The sequence below is a fragment of the Pleurodeles waltl genome, chromosome 8 (assembly GCF_031143425.1).
Source record: "Pleurodeles waltl isolate 20211129_DDA chromosome 8, aPleWal1.hap1.20221129, whole genome shotgun sequence".
In the NCBI taxonomy this organism is placed as follows: Eukaryota; Metazoa; Chordata; class Amphibia; order Caudata; family Salamandridae; genus Pleurodeles; species Pleurodeles waltl.
The window spans coordinates 1,130,739,323-1,130,757,252 of NC_090447.1; positions in this window are offsets into that span (position 1 = coordinate 1,130,739,323).

Sequence of the window (17,930 nt, forward strand, 5' to 3'; positions counted from 1 at the left end):
ACCCCTGTCGCACAGCAGTCCTCCCAGTTTTCCTGTTATCCTGTGCCTCTATCCCCTGAACCGTGTGCCCACTGCCAGAGCCCCCATTTCCCTGATTTTCTTGGGTTGGTGGGTTTGGCTGGGTTCCCTGTAGTGGTGGACACACTGCTGATTGACGTGTTCTAGGGACAGAGGGATGGGCCCGCTGGGTGGGTGCTATCGTGGTGTTTCCTGAGGGGGGAGGCTCTGTGGTGGCTTGTGACAGTGTCAGGGGAACTGACTGTCCCGAGGTCCCAGATGGGCTGGGCTGGTCATCTTGACCCAGTTGTGCAGAGCTGCTGTCATCACTGTGGGCCTCTTCTGTGGGGGGACTGGGTATGTCTGGCACCTCCTGTCCGGTGACGTTGGGTAGGGGTCCTGTTGGGGTGTAAATGCATAGTTATTGTATCTGTGTGTGCCATCGTGTGCAATGGTGGTTGACCTTCTACTCCAGTGCTTGCATTATTGGCTTGGTCCTTGTGTGATAGGTGATTTTGGGGCATGAGTGAGTCTCTGTAGTGGACATGCTTGGGTGATGGGTGTCCATGCATTGGTGTTACATGCAGGGCTTGGTTTTGGGATGTGTGGGTTGTGTTGGTGGGGTATCTGTGGGTTGTTGGGGTGATGGGTGTGAGCGTAAGGCTGGGAGTATGTCTTGGAATGCAGGTGGGGTGGAGGGGATAAGGTAGTAAAGATTTGCCTTACCAGAGTCCAGTCCTCCTGCTACTCCTGCGAGGCCCGCAGGATGCAGTATTGCCAAGACTTGCTCCTCCCATGTTGTTAGTTGTGGGGGAGGAGGTGGGGGTCCACCGCCAGTCCTCTGTACAGCAATCTGGTGTCTGGAGACCACGGAACGCACCGTCCCCCGTAGGTCGTTCCACCTCTTTCTGATGTCATCCCTAGTTCTTGGATGGTATCCCACTGCGTTGACCCTGTCGACAATTCTTCGCCATAGCTCCATCTTCCTAGCAATGGAGGTCTTCTGCACCTGTTATCCGAATAGCTGTGGCTCTACCCAGACAATTTCCTCCACCATGACCCTGAGCTCCTCCTCAGAAAACCTGGGGTGTGGTTGAGGTGCCATGATGTGGTGTGGGTGATGTGTGAGGTGGTGTCAGTTGTGATGTGTGAGGGGGTGTGTTGGTGTGTGTTGTTTGAGGTGCGTGGATGTTGTGTAAGTGATGGTGTTGTGTGTCTGTGGATGCTGGTGTTGTTTTAGGTAGTGTCTCTCTGTGGCCTGCTTTCAAATTTCTGGTAGTAAGGGTTTGTGGGTAATGTGGGTGTGTGCTTTATAATGGATTGGGTGTGTGGGTGTGGTGTGTGTATGTGTATCAGGTGTGTGCATTTCAATTTGTCCAATGTGGTTGTGATTTGTATATGTGTGTGTATTTTGAGCGCGGCGGTGTGTACCACTAATGGATTACTGCGGTTGAAAGACCGCCACGTTGATTTGTGGGTCGTGATAGTGTGGGCGCATTCTTGTTTGGGTGATGGTGTCGGTTTAGTTATCGCCAGTTTATCACTGACCTTTGGTGTGGCGGACTTGTGTGGGTGTCTGTATTGTGGCAAATCCCGGGCTGTGGGTCGTAATACCTGTAGCGGAATTCCACGGCTGCAGCGGTATGCTGGCGGTCTTCTGCACGGGAGTAAGCAGGAATTACCGCCAGGGTTGTAATGAGGGCCTTTATGTCCATTCTCTCCTAAACGATTTAACAGGGCAACCGTATCTCTCCTACAGGCTTCACGTGTATTTGATGCAACCATCAAATCGCCGATGTATTTCACCAAAGATGAATGAAAAGGCATTTTACGCGACTCCAAATTCCTTTTTGAAATCTGATAAAAATGTTATGGTAACTCTGTACACCCTTGTGGAGTAAAACACCATAAGAAAACACGGCTTCCGAATTTAAAAGCAAATAAGAATTGACTGCGCTTATGGAGGGGAATGAAGAAAAATGCTTGGCACAAATCAATGACCGTAAACCACCCCCTTCACAAGGAATCTGTAACAAAATCACTGTTGGATTTGGTACCACAGGACAACATAGAGCGACAATCGCGTTCACTTTTCTCAGATACTGAACTATGTTGTATTTTCCTTTGGGCTTCTGCAATCCTAAAATAAGGGAATTCAATGGGATTCCCAAGACTTCCTTTAGAACACCTTGTTCAATGAAATTTTCAATTACGGGAGGTATTCCTGCAACTACTTCTGGGGTCATGTCATAAGGCGGTATCCTTGGATACAATGTGTTTGGCTTCCCTGTTATTTTTTACTGGCTCAACTCCTTTTATGAGTCCTATCTCTTTACCTGAAAAATCCCAAACTTCTGGTAACAGTGTCTCTTGCAACTCATCAGGCAAATGTTTAACTGTCATTATTTGAACAGTGTCATAAGCAGGTACTATTCTTCAATTTTTCAGGGCACTTTTTTTTCCTCATTTGTTTGAATTTCTATTCCTTGGGGTGTGCAGTTATTGGAACAATTATCTTACACAATAGATCACGACCTAACAAACTAACATGGCTTGAATCGCAAACCACAAATTAGTGCTGATTCTCAAATGTATCTCATTTTACTGGGACATGTTCTGTAACAGTATTTGTTAATTGCTTTTTTGCTACGTCTACCACCTGAATTATTTTTCCTGACAAGGGTGCATTTGGTACTTCTGCAGTTCTGACAGTGGAACGTGTAGCGCCAGTGTTGACCAGAAATGAAACAGTATGGCCCTCATTATGACTGGGGAAGTCTTTTGCCAAGACTCCAACAGCCGCCGGAACACATTCAGTGCTGGCAGTCTCACGGCCACTGTATTATGACTGCCACTGGAAATCCACACCACCGGTGGTCGGATATCTGGTGGCATACATCACGGCAGTCGGCGGCGGTTCCACTGCTGGCACCAACACACCAGATAAAGACCGCCCACAGAATTACAACCAGTAATTCTGTGTGGCAGTCTTTTGGTGGTGTGGCAGTGTCAGTGGTGGGAGCGCTGGGTCCCATCCCCTCACCAAGGAGCACCTAGTCAGACGAGATAAGTGTCATCCACAAGGGAAGGGGGTGTGAGGGGGTGAATGGGTGTGTGTGTGTGTGTGTATGCGTGTCATGAATGTGGGGGGGAGTGTCTGTGCATGCGTGAGTGACTGTGTATAAATGTGGTGATGCACATGTGTTTATGCATGTGAATGGGGGGGTGTGCATGGGTGAATGTGTAAGGGGGAAAGGGGGTGTGAGTGCATGCAGGTGCATGTATGTATGTAGTTGAAGGTAAGGGGTGGGGGAATGGTGAGTGTATGCATGCATGTGTGATTTGAATGGGTATGTACGTGTGTCTATGGGGTGAATGTTGTTAGTGCGTGTGTGAGTGGGGGTGTGTCTGTGTGTGATTGTGTGTATGTGGGTGCATGCGTGTGGAGGCGTTTGGAGGGTATCCCGGCGACAGGAATGCATGTTCCTATCGTCAGGATACCTTTCCACCAGCATTTTGTGGCGATGAGAACGCCAGGAAAATGCTGGCAGAGTCCTGAGTCGGAATAACCTCGGCAGTTATCCGACTACCACCGGGCTGCAGGTGGAACCCTCCAGCTCGGTGGGCCACAGTAAAGCAGCGGGACGGGCGGGAACACGGCGGTTTGGCAGTGGTCAAACCGCTGCGGTCGTAATATGGCGGTCTGCACCGCCCGTCCCACGGTGGTGAGACCGCCACAGCAGCCCTGGTGGTCCATGGACCACCAGGATTATAATGAGGGCCTATGTCCCGTAGCATTGGCATTTACATAATGACCATGTTGACCTATCTCTAAGGATGCTGCTAACATGCAATCCTCATCTTTAGAACTGTCCCTGTAAATGTTTCTGAAAACTCCTCATCAGTCAAATCAGTTAAGAGAAACTGTGTTACTAACTGATTTATATTTGCTTGTGCTCTCTGATTCATGTTTTGCCGAGGAACAATCACTTGCTGCTGTGTCATTGAGGCTTGTAAAATCTGCATTTGTTGCAGGGCCTGCATCTGTTGTGGAACTCGTCTTTCTGTGTTGCTGTAGAAGCAAACACATTTTGGACTCTGGATCTTTTAATTTTCTGAATTTGAACTTGATCATTGCCAATAGTCTGAGCAACACCACCATTTTGCACCAAATTATTCACATTATTATATGGACATTCCTGTCTCCAATGTCCAAAACTTCCCCAGGCATGACATGGTTGTATTTTCTTCGTTGACTGCACATCAATCACATTTCCACTCTGATCTATGCAAACACCATTTCCTCTACCTCTAAACTGAGGCACATTGTTAACCTGCTGTTGAATACCTTGCATTCCACCAGTATTTACCATCATCTGCGGGCTCTGATTTCCTGTCGGCAGATATCAATTTCATCACCATTAATTTCTCCTTTAACTTTTTCTGCTACAATTCAATTTCATTACTACAGTACTTTACATACTGTAGTACCTCATCAATGGGCTTGTTCTGCCAACAAATTAAGGCCCTCATTACAACCCTGGCAGTCGGTGTTAAAGCGGCGGTAAGACCGCCAACAGGCCAGCGGTAAAAAAAAATGGAATCACGACCATGGCGGAAACCGCCAACATAGACAGCCACTTTAACACTCCGACCGCTACGGCGGTACAAACAAACAGCATGGCGGTCACCGCCAACAGACAGGCGGAAGACAATGTACCGCCCACACTATTATGACAGGCCAATCCGCCACCTTTTCCGGGGCGGATTCAACACGAATAAAAACACGGCGGAAACAGGACTTGGAAGGGAAAACACTCACCTCTCCACACCCCACGAGGAACCAGGACGCCATGGAACCAGAACTCCAAATCCTCCCTGCGATAGTCTTCCTGCTCCTCTACCAGGAGCACCAAAGACGGCGGCGACGACCATGGTGAGCATTGCACCTACAACACATGGGAGGGGGGAGGGAAAAGAGAGTGACACGCAACACCCGCACCCTCACCCACAACAACATACACACTAATACATGCTGCAACAGTACATATACACCCTCCAACCCCCCCTGGAAGAATGCAAGGACAAAATGAAATGATTGTAACAATTGTAATCATGAAAAATCCATTAGTCAAAACTTTAAATATAGTATAAACAATTATGTACACCAACAATTCAAGTCTGGGTACTGCACCATTCATAGTCCGTGGACCACTGGGCCCAAAATGCATGGGCGAGGCCCACACTTGATACCCGACACGAAACGGAGAGAACACTGATGGGGCATCAGATCGAAACGCAACAGGCACCTCAGGGGGAACGGAAGGGGTGGCACCTCAGCCAGCTCCACGAGGGGGCTCCATGCCCATTGATGTATCCTGGGGAGTGCAAAGCCACAGTCTCTCACGTCTCTCCAGTGGGTGGCTTGCCCACCACTTTATCCTGGGGAGTGCAAATTACAGTCTCGCAAGTCTCTCCAGTGGGTGGTTTGCCCACTGCTTTATCCTGGGTAGTGCAAAGCCACAGTCTCTCAAGTGGATGCCTTTCTCCACTGGTTCTGGAGGGGGCTTTGTGCCCAGAGTGCTTCATCCTGCCAAGGACTGAGGTAGTGGATGTGATGGAGAGGGCTTTGTGCCCAGAGTGCTTCATCCTGCCAAGGACTGAGGGAACACTGCAGGGGCATCAGATCGAAAATATACAGGCACCTCAGGGGGAGCAAGAGGGGGGGCACCTCAGCCTGATGAACGCACAACACCACTGCTGCACGAGGGGGCTCCATGCCCATTGATGTATCCTGGGGAGTGCAAAGCCATAGTCTCTCAAGTCTCTCAAGTGGGTGGTTTGCCCACTGCTTTATCCTGTGGGTTGCAAAGCCACAGTCTCTCAAGACACTCAAGTGGGTGGTTTGCCCACTGCTTTATCCTGGGGAGTGCAAAGCCACAGTCTCTCAAGTCTCTCCAGTGGGTGGTTTGCCCACTGCTTTATCCTGGGTAGTGCAAAGCCACAGTCTCTCAAGTGGATGCCTTTCTCCACTGGTTCTGGAGGGGGCTTTGTGCCCAGAGTGCTTCATCCTGCCAAGGACTGAGGTAGTGGATGTGATACTCCACTGGTTCTGGAGAGGGCTTTGTGCCCAGAGTGCTTCATCCTGCCAAGGACTGAGGTAGTGGATGCTTTTCTCCACTGGTTCTGGAGGGGGCTTTGTGCCCAGAGTGCTTCATCCTGCCAAGGACTGAGGTAGTGGATGCTTTTCTCCACTGGTTCTGGAGGGGGCTTTGTGCCCAGAGTGCTTCATCCTGTCAATGACTGAGGTAGTGGATGCTTTTCTCCACTGGTTCTGGAGGGGGCTTTGTGCCCAGAGTGCTTCATCCTGCCAATGACTGAGGTAGTGGATGTGACACTCCACTGACGGTGGTGCAACATGCAAGCTGCTCAGGCTCCTGGAACTGACCACCAGCCTCGTACGACTGACCACTGGGGATGCCAGCCATGTCTGCGGTGGTGCCAGTGGCTCAGGGTGTTGCGGGGGTGCTGGCGGCGGTGTATGTGGCGGCAGTGCTGGTGGTGGCCTCACTGACTGTGATGCTGGCCTCACTGACTGCAGTGCTGGTGGTGGCCTCAATGACTGCGGTGCTGGCGGCGGTGTCAGTAGCGGCGGTGCTGGTGGCGGGCTCACTGACTGCGGTGTCAGTAGCGGCGGTGCTGGTCACGGGCTCACTGACTGTGGTGCTGGCGGCGGTGTCAGTAGCGGCGGTGCTGGTGGTGGCCTCACTGAGTGTGGTGCTGGTGAAGAGCACAGTGTCTGCTGTGCTGGTGAAGGCCACAGTGTCTGCGGTGCTGGCGGCGGTGTCTGTGGCGGCGGTGCAGGTGGCGGTGCCGGTCTTGTCCACCGTGCAGGTAGGCGTCAACGTGGACCTCCCTTTGTTTTTTTGGCCCTTCCCCACCTTGGATGGTGGCGCAGCTGTCTTGCCAATTTCAACTTTAGTTTTTCCTGAGCCCTTGGTGGCAGGGGCTTTCGCCTTCTCCCTCTGGGATGTTGGCAACTTTTTCTGTTTTGGAGGTGGGGGAAAGTCCTTGCCCTCGCTCCTTGTGACACTGGCGGCCCTGTTGCTTGGCACAGTCCAAATCCTGCTATTGCTGGCACCACTGTGCCCGGTGATGTGGTGGCTGAGGTGCTGGGTTGGGACCTGGAAAGGCGGGCCCCTGGGGGATGGACGGGGGGAGGTGTAGGGAAGAGGTCAACATTTGAAAGGAAAAGTTTTTAGACACACTGGGACAGGTAGATGGAGGAGGTTTGCGAGTGGAGGAAGAGATAGTTGTTGTAGGAGGTGTTCGTTTGCTGACTTTGGGTGAAGGTGCATGGGCTGGAGGCTGTTGTGAGGTGGATGGCTGTTGGGTGGGTGTGTGACTGCGTTTGTGTACTTTGGGAGGAGGGCTCACAGACACACTGGTAGAGGACACGGGATGTGTGAATGGTAGTGGGGGTGGTGAGTGCACGTGAGCGGTGTGTGGTGATGGGTATGCTGGTGATGGAGGTAGTGGCTGAAGATGTAGTGCATGCAGGTGTGAGTGGAGACGAGACGGGGAGGGAGGAGGAGGGCGTGGAGGAGGGGTACACAGTGGAGGCAGTGGATGTTGGTATGTGTGCATGGGTATGATGCTTGTGTGAGTGCCTGTGGGATGTGTGGTGCTTATGTTTGCCTGAGCCACCCTTGTGTGTTGAGGTGTGTGCATGCTGGTCTGATGGTGTGCTTGGGATAGGCTGAGGTACAGGAGATTGGTTCTGGGTGGAGGAGGTTGGAGGGGGAGGCTGGACACAGGAACAATGGCTGCCATCAGTGCTGAGGCCAGAGCCTGAAATGCTCGCTGTTGGGCTGCCTGGCCAGAATGAATGCCCTCCAGGTATGCATTGGTTTGTTGCAACTGCCTCTCTACACCCTGGATGGCATTCAGAATGGTAGACTGCCCAACAGTGAGGGATCTCAGGAGGTCAATAGCCTCCTCACTGAGGGCAGCAGGGCTGACTGGGGCAGGGCCTGAGGTGCCTGGGGCGAAGGAGATGCCCACCCTCCTGGGTGAGCGGCCACGGGACAGACGCTGAGGGGCTGCAGGGAGGGTGGTGGCTGTACCTGTAGATGCGGTGGGCACAGATGGGCCCGCCACAGCAAGGAAGCTCCCATCAGAGAAGGAGTCGGTGTCGCTGGTCTCTGCTCCTTTCCCCGCCGTGGAGCTCCCCTCGCCCTCTGTCCCACTGGTGGCTTCAGACTCCGTTGTCTCGCCCACCAAGGATATGTGGGATGCAGCTCCCTCCTGCTCTGGTACCACTGCTCCTCTGCCTGATGATGCTAATGCACACAAGAACAGGGAGACCACAAAAAGGGGGGGGGGGAGAAAGAAGAAAGACATGTTCAGTGCATGCAATATCGCTACCGTTGGCAGACACAACAGACACAGCAGCCCTCTGCACTACACCATGCACTTAAAGTTCCCTAATTAATCACAGGGACATGGGGTACAAGGCCTATGCCCAATTGCTGCACACATGGAAGTCACAGGAGCCTGACTAGGTGTAGACGGCTCTTACCACTGGTGGGCTTGGGGTGCCACATAGCCTGCCTCACAAAGGGTACTTGCCTACAAAGCTTGCCCTGGCCTAGGGGAACCCACTGCCCACCTACCCCACCCAGACACCTCCTAATGCGTGCAGAGTCAGATGGATGTGACTGTACTCACCCCCTTGTGGCTGCTGTGATGCCCTCAAGCGCCCATCCAACTCCGGATACGCCACCGCCAGGATCCGGAACATCAGGGGGGTTATGGTGCGACGGGCACCCCTCCCACGTTGGGAGGCTATCCCCAGCTGGGCCTCAGCCGTCTTCTTGCTCCAGCGGCGAATGTCCTCCCATCTTTTACGGTAGTGGGTGCACCGTCTGTGGTGGACCCCCAGGGTCTGGACGTCCTTGGCGATGGCACGCCAAATATCCTTCTTCTGGTGGGCGCTGACCTACAGGAATAGTACAGGGGAAAAGTAAAAAATTTAACCGTCTGGACCGTCACAGTCATTGGGCCCCGTTCCCACCCTTGCCCTGACGCACATACACTCACCGTCCGCTCATGCAGGCCTCAGTCCCCCACCCCCTGTATCTTCCATCCACACCACTCCAAACAGGCATGGCCCATACAGCATGCTCACAGTGTACTCACCTGTTTGTCTGGAGGACCGTAGAGTAGCGTGTACTGGGGGAGGACCCCATCCACCAGTCTCTCCAACTCCTCCGAAGTGAAGGCAGGGGCCCTTTCCCCAGACACATGAGCCATTGTCGCTTCCAGACACAGGTCACAGCAGCACTTGCAGTGTAGGTCCTCTCCTGTCGAAGGTCAGGTATCAAATGAGTGAACAGACAGAAAATGGCAGTCACGTCTGTGGTGGTGCGTACCATCACCACCGGCGTACATCGTCATTGGCTCCTGGGACCCATAGGGTCCAATGTTAATCAATGCAGGATTGCGCTGCGGTCTTCGACCGCCTACCGCGACGGTGTAGAACGCCAGCGCTGTTACCTCATATCCCCTTGTCCCACCTTACAGGTCAGGAAGCCGCCATTTCAGGGGGACACGTGGCATTATTTGTAAATGTGTCACACCTATCTAGGCCTTGCATACACACAGAGACGGGCACATAGCGGATTGACAAATGTGTGCAATAAAATCTTTTTTTACTACCTCAGTGTTGTCTGACTCTCTGCTCGCTGTTCTCGTCCATAGGGCACATCCGGTGGGGCAGGTGAGGAGATGGCGGCATCCTCCGGTGTACAGACAGCTGGTGGACCTGTCGACAATGAAAGAGAGATATGTAATAGTCACCTACAGGCTTGATCGTGCCACAATCCAGGAACTGTGTGCCCAGTTGGAGCCAGACCTGATTTCAGCTATCTGCCATCCCACAGGAATCCCCCCTCTAGTGCAGGTCCTGTCAGTACTCCTTTTCCTGGCAAGTGGGTATTTTCAAACAACAGTGGCCATTGCATCAGGGATGTCCCAGCCAATGTTCTCAAACGTGTTGTCCAGAGTGTTGTCTGCCCTGCTGAAACACTGGCGCAGCTACATCTTTTTCCCTCAGGTGGAGGATTTGGCCCACAGTGAAAGGTGACTTCTATGCCCTGGGACATATCCCCAACATCATTGGTGCCATTGATGGGACACATGTGGCATTGGTACCCCCCCCCCACAGGAGTGAACAGGTGTACAGAAACCAGAAGAGCTACCATTCAATGAATGTGCAGATGGTGTGTTTGGCCGACCAGTACATCTCCCATGTGAACGCCACGTTTCCAGGCTCAGTGCATGACGCTTACATTCTGAGGAATAGCAGCATCCCTTATGTGATGGGGCAACTCCAGAGGCACCGTGTGTGGCTAATAGGTGAGGACAAGGACCCTATACCGTGTGTATAGTTGTCTGGGTATGGGGTTGTCCCTACGGGTTAGTGTATGTCTAACAGTTGTCCCTCAACATTTGCAGGTGACTCTGGGTACCCCAACCTGTCATGGCTACTGACCCCAGTGAGAAATCCCTGGACAAGGGCAGAGGAACGCTACAGTGAGGCCCGTGGGCGAACTAGGAGAGTGATAGAAAGGACCCTTGGCCTCCTGAAGGCCAGGTTCCGGTGCCTCCATATGACAGGTGGTTCTCTCTACTACTCACCAAAGAAGGTGTGCCAGATCATCGTGGCCTGCTGTATGCTGCACAACCTGGCTTTGCGACAACAGGTGCCTTTTCTGCAGGAGGATAGTCCAGAAGGAGGTCTCGTGGCAGCTATGGAGCCTGTGGACAGTGAAGAAGAGGAGGCAGAAAAAGAGGATATTGACAACAGAAACAACGTGATCCAGCAATACTTCCAGTGAGACACAGTTAAGAAGACGTCACAGCCTCATACATCTCATACAATTGTTAGACCTATCATATGTCTATAACTTTCACCCAGTGTATGGACCTTGACCTGTCACTTTGCCTTTCCATTTCACAGATGTGGGTCCCACTGTGTGACCTCTGCTATGTTACCTCATGGACTAGAGCTGTGTGACATAGGTATGTTGACAATACAATGGACATTGCTATTTTCCTCAGTTATTGCAAATACACTTTAGTGAAAGCACAGACTGACTCCAGATTGTTTTTTGACTCAAGGGTGTTTATTTAAGTGCAAATTAGTGGAGGGGGTTGTAAAATGGCCAGGGGTGATGGTGGAGGAATGTCCATGGCAGGGTCCAGTCTATTTGTCTCACAGGTGCATTGTCCAAAGGGGCATAGGAAGTGGAGCTAGGGCAGTTTAAGGATGGACAGGGTGACGAAGTGGGACAGAAAGATGACATTCTGGGTGGTCTTATTTGTTGGCGGGGGTCTTGGCATTGTTCTCTGTCTTTGTCCTGGATCTCAGGGACCGTTTGCGGGGTGGTTCTCCATCTGCAGGGGGTGGGGTGCTGGTGTTGTGGTCCTGTGGCGGTGCCTCCTGTCCATTAGCGCCGGCGGAGGTGGTGGGCTGTTCATCATCCAGGCTAGTGTCAGGGCCCCCCTGTTGTGCCACAGTGTCCCTCCTGGTGTTCACAAGGTCCTTCAGCACCCCTACAATGGTGACCAGAGTGGTGTTGATGGACTTGAGTTCCTCTCTGATCCCCAAATACTGTTCCTCCTGCAGCCGCTGGGTCTCCAGAAACTTGACCAGTACCGTTGCCATTGTCTCCTGGGAAGGATGGTACCATATTTCATCAGGGGTTGCTGAGAATGCTGCCACAGTCCTATCAGGTCTCAGTACCTCCCACCTGCACACAGGTGTATCTCCAAAAGCTTGTCAAGTTGTTGGCTCAAGGAAGCCTTTATAAACAGGGGGGGGTGGCACCACACTGTCTCACATCACTGCTCGCCCCTTTGCATTGTGGTAAATGCAGTACAAAGTTTGCGCTTACTTGAATATTAGCTGTATGTTTTCACCAGAGTTGGTGCAGATAGTGCTGCAGATCTCTAGACACGTGCTCCTGGATTTTATCCAGAAACAGAGGCAGTGTGCTCCCATCCCCCCTTCTATTTAATGAGACATAAATTGTCACCTTCTGCTGATGTCTGGGTCACTAAAAGCATTACTAAAATTCATGCTTCAACACTATTTTTCTGCTTGGTTTGTTAATGCTTAATTTAGAAATGCAAACACAGATTTAGAATCAGCACAACTATTGTAACCTGGTACTCTAGACCAAATGAAGTGCAAAACTCCAACATTTACAGTACAGAGCACATTGTCAAATGAGTGCTCAGAACTGGACTATCCATTTGTCAGTGGCATTTTATGTCAGCACATTAAGGAAAGCATTTGTTTGCTTAAACTCACATAGATGAAAGGCAAATTAGGCCCTGACAGAATTATAATGTGTAACCGCAATGTTAGAGACAACAATACACAATAAGGACTCAACCTACTGATATAGCTTTTATAAATGAATATTATGGCCCTCATTACAAGTTTGACGGGTGGCACAGGCCGCCCGCCAAACTCATCCCGCCACCTGACCGCCAGTGTGGCCAGAACACCGCTGGCCCAATTTGGAGTTCACCGCAGGGCCGGCAGGCAGAAACAGCGTTTCCGCCTGCCGGCCCTGCGGTGAACATGGCCTTCACATTGCAGCCGGCTAGTAATCGAGCTGGCGGTAATGTGGCAGTGCGGCAGGTGCAGCAGCAAACCATTGCGCATTACACTGCCTGTAACTCGGGCAGTGGAATGTGTGACGGGGCTATGTGTGGGGGCCCCTGCACTGCCCATGCTCGGTGCATGGGCAGTGCAGGGGCCCCCAGGGGCCGACTGATGCCCCCATTCCGCCAGTCTTTCCATGGCAGTGGAACCGCAATTAAAAAGGCTGGCCATATGGGAACTTGTAACCCGGAGGGCAGCTCTGCTTGCAGCTGGCGATGTCGGCGGTCCGACTGTGGCAGCTCTGCCACAATCGTAATATGGAGGTTTTCACCACCGGCCCATTGGCGGTGGGTCTACCACTGTGAGTCTGGCGGACAGTAGACCGCCAGACTCGTGATGGACCACAGTGGGTTTGGTGTAAGGCCTGGCCACTGGCCATGTCCTGCTGCCAGTCCCTGCTCCGTGCACATCAGAGGTTTTGATATTAAGTATATCCTAAAATCTGGTTTTAGATGTATAAGAGAACAGTTAAAAAATGAATTATGGCTGTGGCTCAAATACCCCAAACCACTGATATTCACCAGTTGTTGCTTGTAACCCACACAATAACTTGAGCATCTGCCATGCTTAAAACAATAATTTGTTGACTGGACACAAACAAAAAATAGCTGTCAAAACACCAATGTAGACAGCCCGAGTAGTGGTGTGGTTTTGTGCATTTCTAACAATAACTGACAAATCTAAGTAGTTTTGGGCATTTGCACCATATAGTTCTCTCAATTAACTATAACTTGTGCCCTAAAGAAACTATAACTCGTGTCCCCATCATGCAGTGTTGTCAACAATAATGTCATTTCAGATGTTGCATTGACGTTATCAATGGTGTCATAGAATGTCATGAGTGATGTCACATGTGAGGTAATTAGATGAGAGTTATAGCTACTTTACTGAATGGGCTATAGTTACTTGAGATAATTATAACTGGAGAATTTCTGTAGTTTTGTTTTGTTTAAAATGGTATGCTTTGATTGACATTTTCACCTATGATGCCCCTATAATCATTATTTTTTCCTTGAATTTGTAAGTCTTTTTTTAATTTAACATAAGATTTACTTAAAATTACCAACTATAACATCACATTAATCTTTGCTTTTTTCTGTGAATTTCTGTTTTTTTAAACGTTAAATAATATGTCCATTGTTATGGTCAGCGTGGGATTGCGTGCAGGGCCTGTTCTGTGGCCCGAACTGTGCCCAACCCCCAGCTGGCTCTCGCCCCCCAGAGGTGTGCACAGCTGACTATGTGATGTAACATTATAAAGGGCCTCATTTTAAATAAGGCGCACCTATTGACTTTGGTAAAGGGTCAGAACACCTAAATACAAAAGATGGACCTACTGGCTTTATCAAAGGGTCAGCACATCAACATATATAAAACAGATCTATTATTTTTGCCCAAGGTTAAGTCATCAAAAGCTGTAATCAAATATATATTTAAAAAAATCACACTTGTTTAACAAAAGTGACTGCAAACGTTTTTAGAAAAAAAACTTAAAAAAAAATGTCTATGAGTCTCTCTTTTGACATTTTTCAGGCCACTAAGTACAACCATAAAAACAATCTCAAAGTAGCACTGCACTTCAGCTGAATAGCACAGAGCTCCAGCTCAGAGTGCTTTAAAAATATGGTAAGCTCTCCTGGGGTCATTGATTTAATGACCCAAGAGATTTACTGTTTTTTTATGTTGGTGGAGAGCTGCTGCTTTCCTGCAGACCCCTGCAACATTAAAAAAAAGAATGGTTGATTGTGCCCATGCCCCTTTCAGGGACACCACCATGCTCCAAAGATATATATTCAAAACCTTTGCAGGGCATTATGGGGCACTACATGCCAGAGCGGTGAATAGTAAATGAGAAATTCCTGCCACTCATTTATTATTCTTTTATTCAAAATGGTAATCTCGCTCAGGCTCCTCTACTACTTTACAAACCTACCTGTGGTTCCCGCACCAGGATTTCTTCTGCGATCTAAATACGCTACTAAGGTATCTAATATGGAGAAATAAATACCACTGCATAGCCTTGAAAAAAACGTCGTTTCTATTGCTGGGCCTCCCATGCTTCCCTGGCGTGTACTCAGCCTCAGAAATGTGCAGCTGGCAGGAATGTTTGCTGATCACAATCAGCAACCTTTTTTCCTATGGGCACCTCTTTACCTTTGACCAACTCCAAAATGACTATGATGTCCCGTCAGGACAATTCCTCTCTTACCGGCAAATACAAAACACATGTCAGGTTCTCTGGTCCACCCATGAGGAGGAACCAGCGACCCACACTGTCTTCCAAAAAGTGCACACCTTTGGAGGCAGCTGTCACTTAATCCAAGGATCTATAGGATGTTGCAAAACCTCAAAAGCATTTCCATGGCAACCTTACAGGATAAATGGGAGAATGACCTGGGGAGGGTGTTGACTGGTACTGAATGGGATCAAGCCTTGGCGTTCCCCAACAGGTCTCTAGAAACAACAGTTTACAATTCTCCATGCTTCATCAAGCCTACTTGACCCCGCACAACTCAACTGCTATTCCCCACAGCAGACCTTCACTACCCTCAATGCAAATCGGTGTATGCAGATCTCTGCCACATGCTGTGGTCCTGCCAGGCCCTTGAGACCCATTGGCAAGTGAAGCACTGAAAAAGGTCACTGCACTCACTGACATTTCCACATGGGAGGCCTGTGCTTTAAGCATATTTAAGTGAAAGAAGCACTATAAGGTGAGGACGCGCTTTGCTGTCGTGGCACTCTTGTTGATAAGAGGATGCTCACTCTCCAGTGGAGAGCCTGTTTGAGTTATCGGTGGCAGCAGGGTAGTGAGCAATGTGTAAGTGGGGAACAGCAGAGGGTGAAGCTCTATGCTATGAAGAAGTGCGTCACCTGTGCAAGCACCCAAACTCACAAGAATGAGACACTCTTCTAACTCACTTTCTACAGTTAACATCCAAAGATGACCTTCTCCCATAAATACTACTGGACCCGATCGGTCCCTCCATGACAAAGACACTTCCTTGTCTTCTCCCTCACCGCAATCGCTATTCCTCCTTCCTCCCACTTTCTCCATTCACTACCAGGTCCTCCAGTTGTATTCCCCCCTCTCCGTCCGACCAATGGGATAGTACTAGCCATTTGATATTTCACAACTCTGTCTTATCCACTGACTGAACACGTCTAGCGTGACTGCACTGTTGCCCTTACTCATAGCCTAGCCTGTCACTGCCCCGATCCACATTTCTCCTCCCCAGTTCAATGATACCACCCAGTTGGACGAATAATTCCATCACTGTTTATGTTTTCTTTTTTGTAATATTCTACTGTATATGAGTCAATACATAATTCACCTGCTCTCACCAATGTACAATCATGCCAATGAAAACTTTCTTTGCACTGTATTGAATTGCCAATGGTTACTTCTGCGGCTCCCCACCCCAGGGGATCTTACAGCTGTACATGTGTTCTGATAAACTCAAATAAAACCAATTTCCCCCAAAAAGTATTATTCTTTTATTTTTTTGGGTGCCCTTGGGCCCACCTGGAACACCCATATCTGTAATTTTTGTTGAGGCCTCTGGGGGCAGTCCCAGGGCCTCTGGTGGCTCCTCCGGTGGGTCCAGCCACTTTTAAATTTTTTGGTGGTGCCCGGTCTGCATCCTGGGCACCCACAAACCAGCTTTTGTTGGGTGCCATGAGGGAGCCCGAGGGTCCCCCAGCCCTCACTGGCTCCTGTGGTGGGAGCCAGACACTTTAAAAAGTTTTGGGTGGGGGCCTTGGTACACCAACATATTGGCAAAATGATGGGGCCTGCAACAGGAACTCCAGGTCCCCCACAGTCCCAGGCAACTCACCCACCAGCGCCATACCGGATGCTACAGGAGCTGGCTTCATTACTTTGCTCTAACCCGGGCATGAGCAACATATTCCACTGCTCCCACCCATTCGGGAGCAAAGTTGGGTTACATGCCCAAGAAAGTGTGGGCACAGTATGTCCTCACTCTTCCAGGCAGGGAACCACACTGCTGGACAAGGCTCCAGGGGATGGGACCCTCAGAGTCAGTGACAAGCTTGGGAGTGGGCGACCTGATGCCCCCTCTCTAAAAATAAAATGGCCCTGGGGATAGGGTCCCTGGGGCCCGACAGAGGCTCAGGGAAGGAGGCTGCATGCCCCCCTTTATTTTGCAAATGGCCTCGGGTGGGGTCCCTGGGGCAGGTCCAAGGCACTGTGAGGTGGGTCGCGCACACCCTCCCTTTAATATGAATGGGTGGCCCTAGGGGATAAGGTCCGATGGCCTCTAGGAGACACAGGAAGGGAGCCCTTGCACCCCTCCTCATTATAAGAATAATAGCCCTGGTTGATGGGGTCCCCAGGCTTCAAGGAGGCTCGGGGAAGAGGGCCACATCCCTCCTCCTCTATCAAATAGGTTGCACCACCCCCACAGGCCCTTGTCCCCCTCCAACCAGGCCTATAGGGGCAAGATGTCCATACCCTTCCCCCTTAAACCTTTTATTTACCTTTTTTTAAGAACTTGTGAACCAGTCCCCGACCTCTAAATTGGTTGCTGCTACATCTTTGTTAATCTAGTGGTGGCCAATCAAATTGTAATTTAAGATCTATTGGCTTAGTGGATCCTCCAAAGCAGGAAATATACGAAGTTTTTGAGTTTATCAAAAACTACTGAAGGGATTACACCAAATCACAAAAAGCATGCTTTGTGGATCAATATCTTGCTTCCTGTCAAATTTGGTGCAAATCTGTTCAGCAATTTTTGCGGTATCACTGTTCAATTTTTCTATGGAAAAATTAATGGGGAAAACACATTTTGGGACAGCCCCCTTTTCTCAGCCCCCGTTTGACAGATCACACAGAAACTTCCAGGAAGGAACTGAGGTAGATGAGACTTTTTTTGGAAAGTTTTGCAAAGATTTGTGAAGCAGCGCCAAAATTATAAGCAAACAAAAAAATGCTTTTCCCATGGAAACGTGGTTATATATATATATATATATATATATATATATATATATATATATATATATATATATATATATATATGTCAATGGCATTAGTCCAAAAAAAGTTAATCCACCTCAGCTCCTTTGTAGAAAGTTTTGCGCCGATTCGTTACTTCCATAGGAAACTTCTGTTCCACATACAGAAAAAATAGCTGAACGAAATTTGCCGCAGATGGCTCCTCTTTCACTTCAT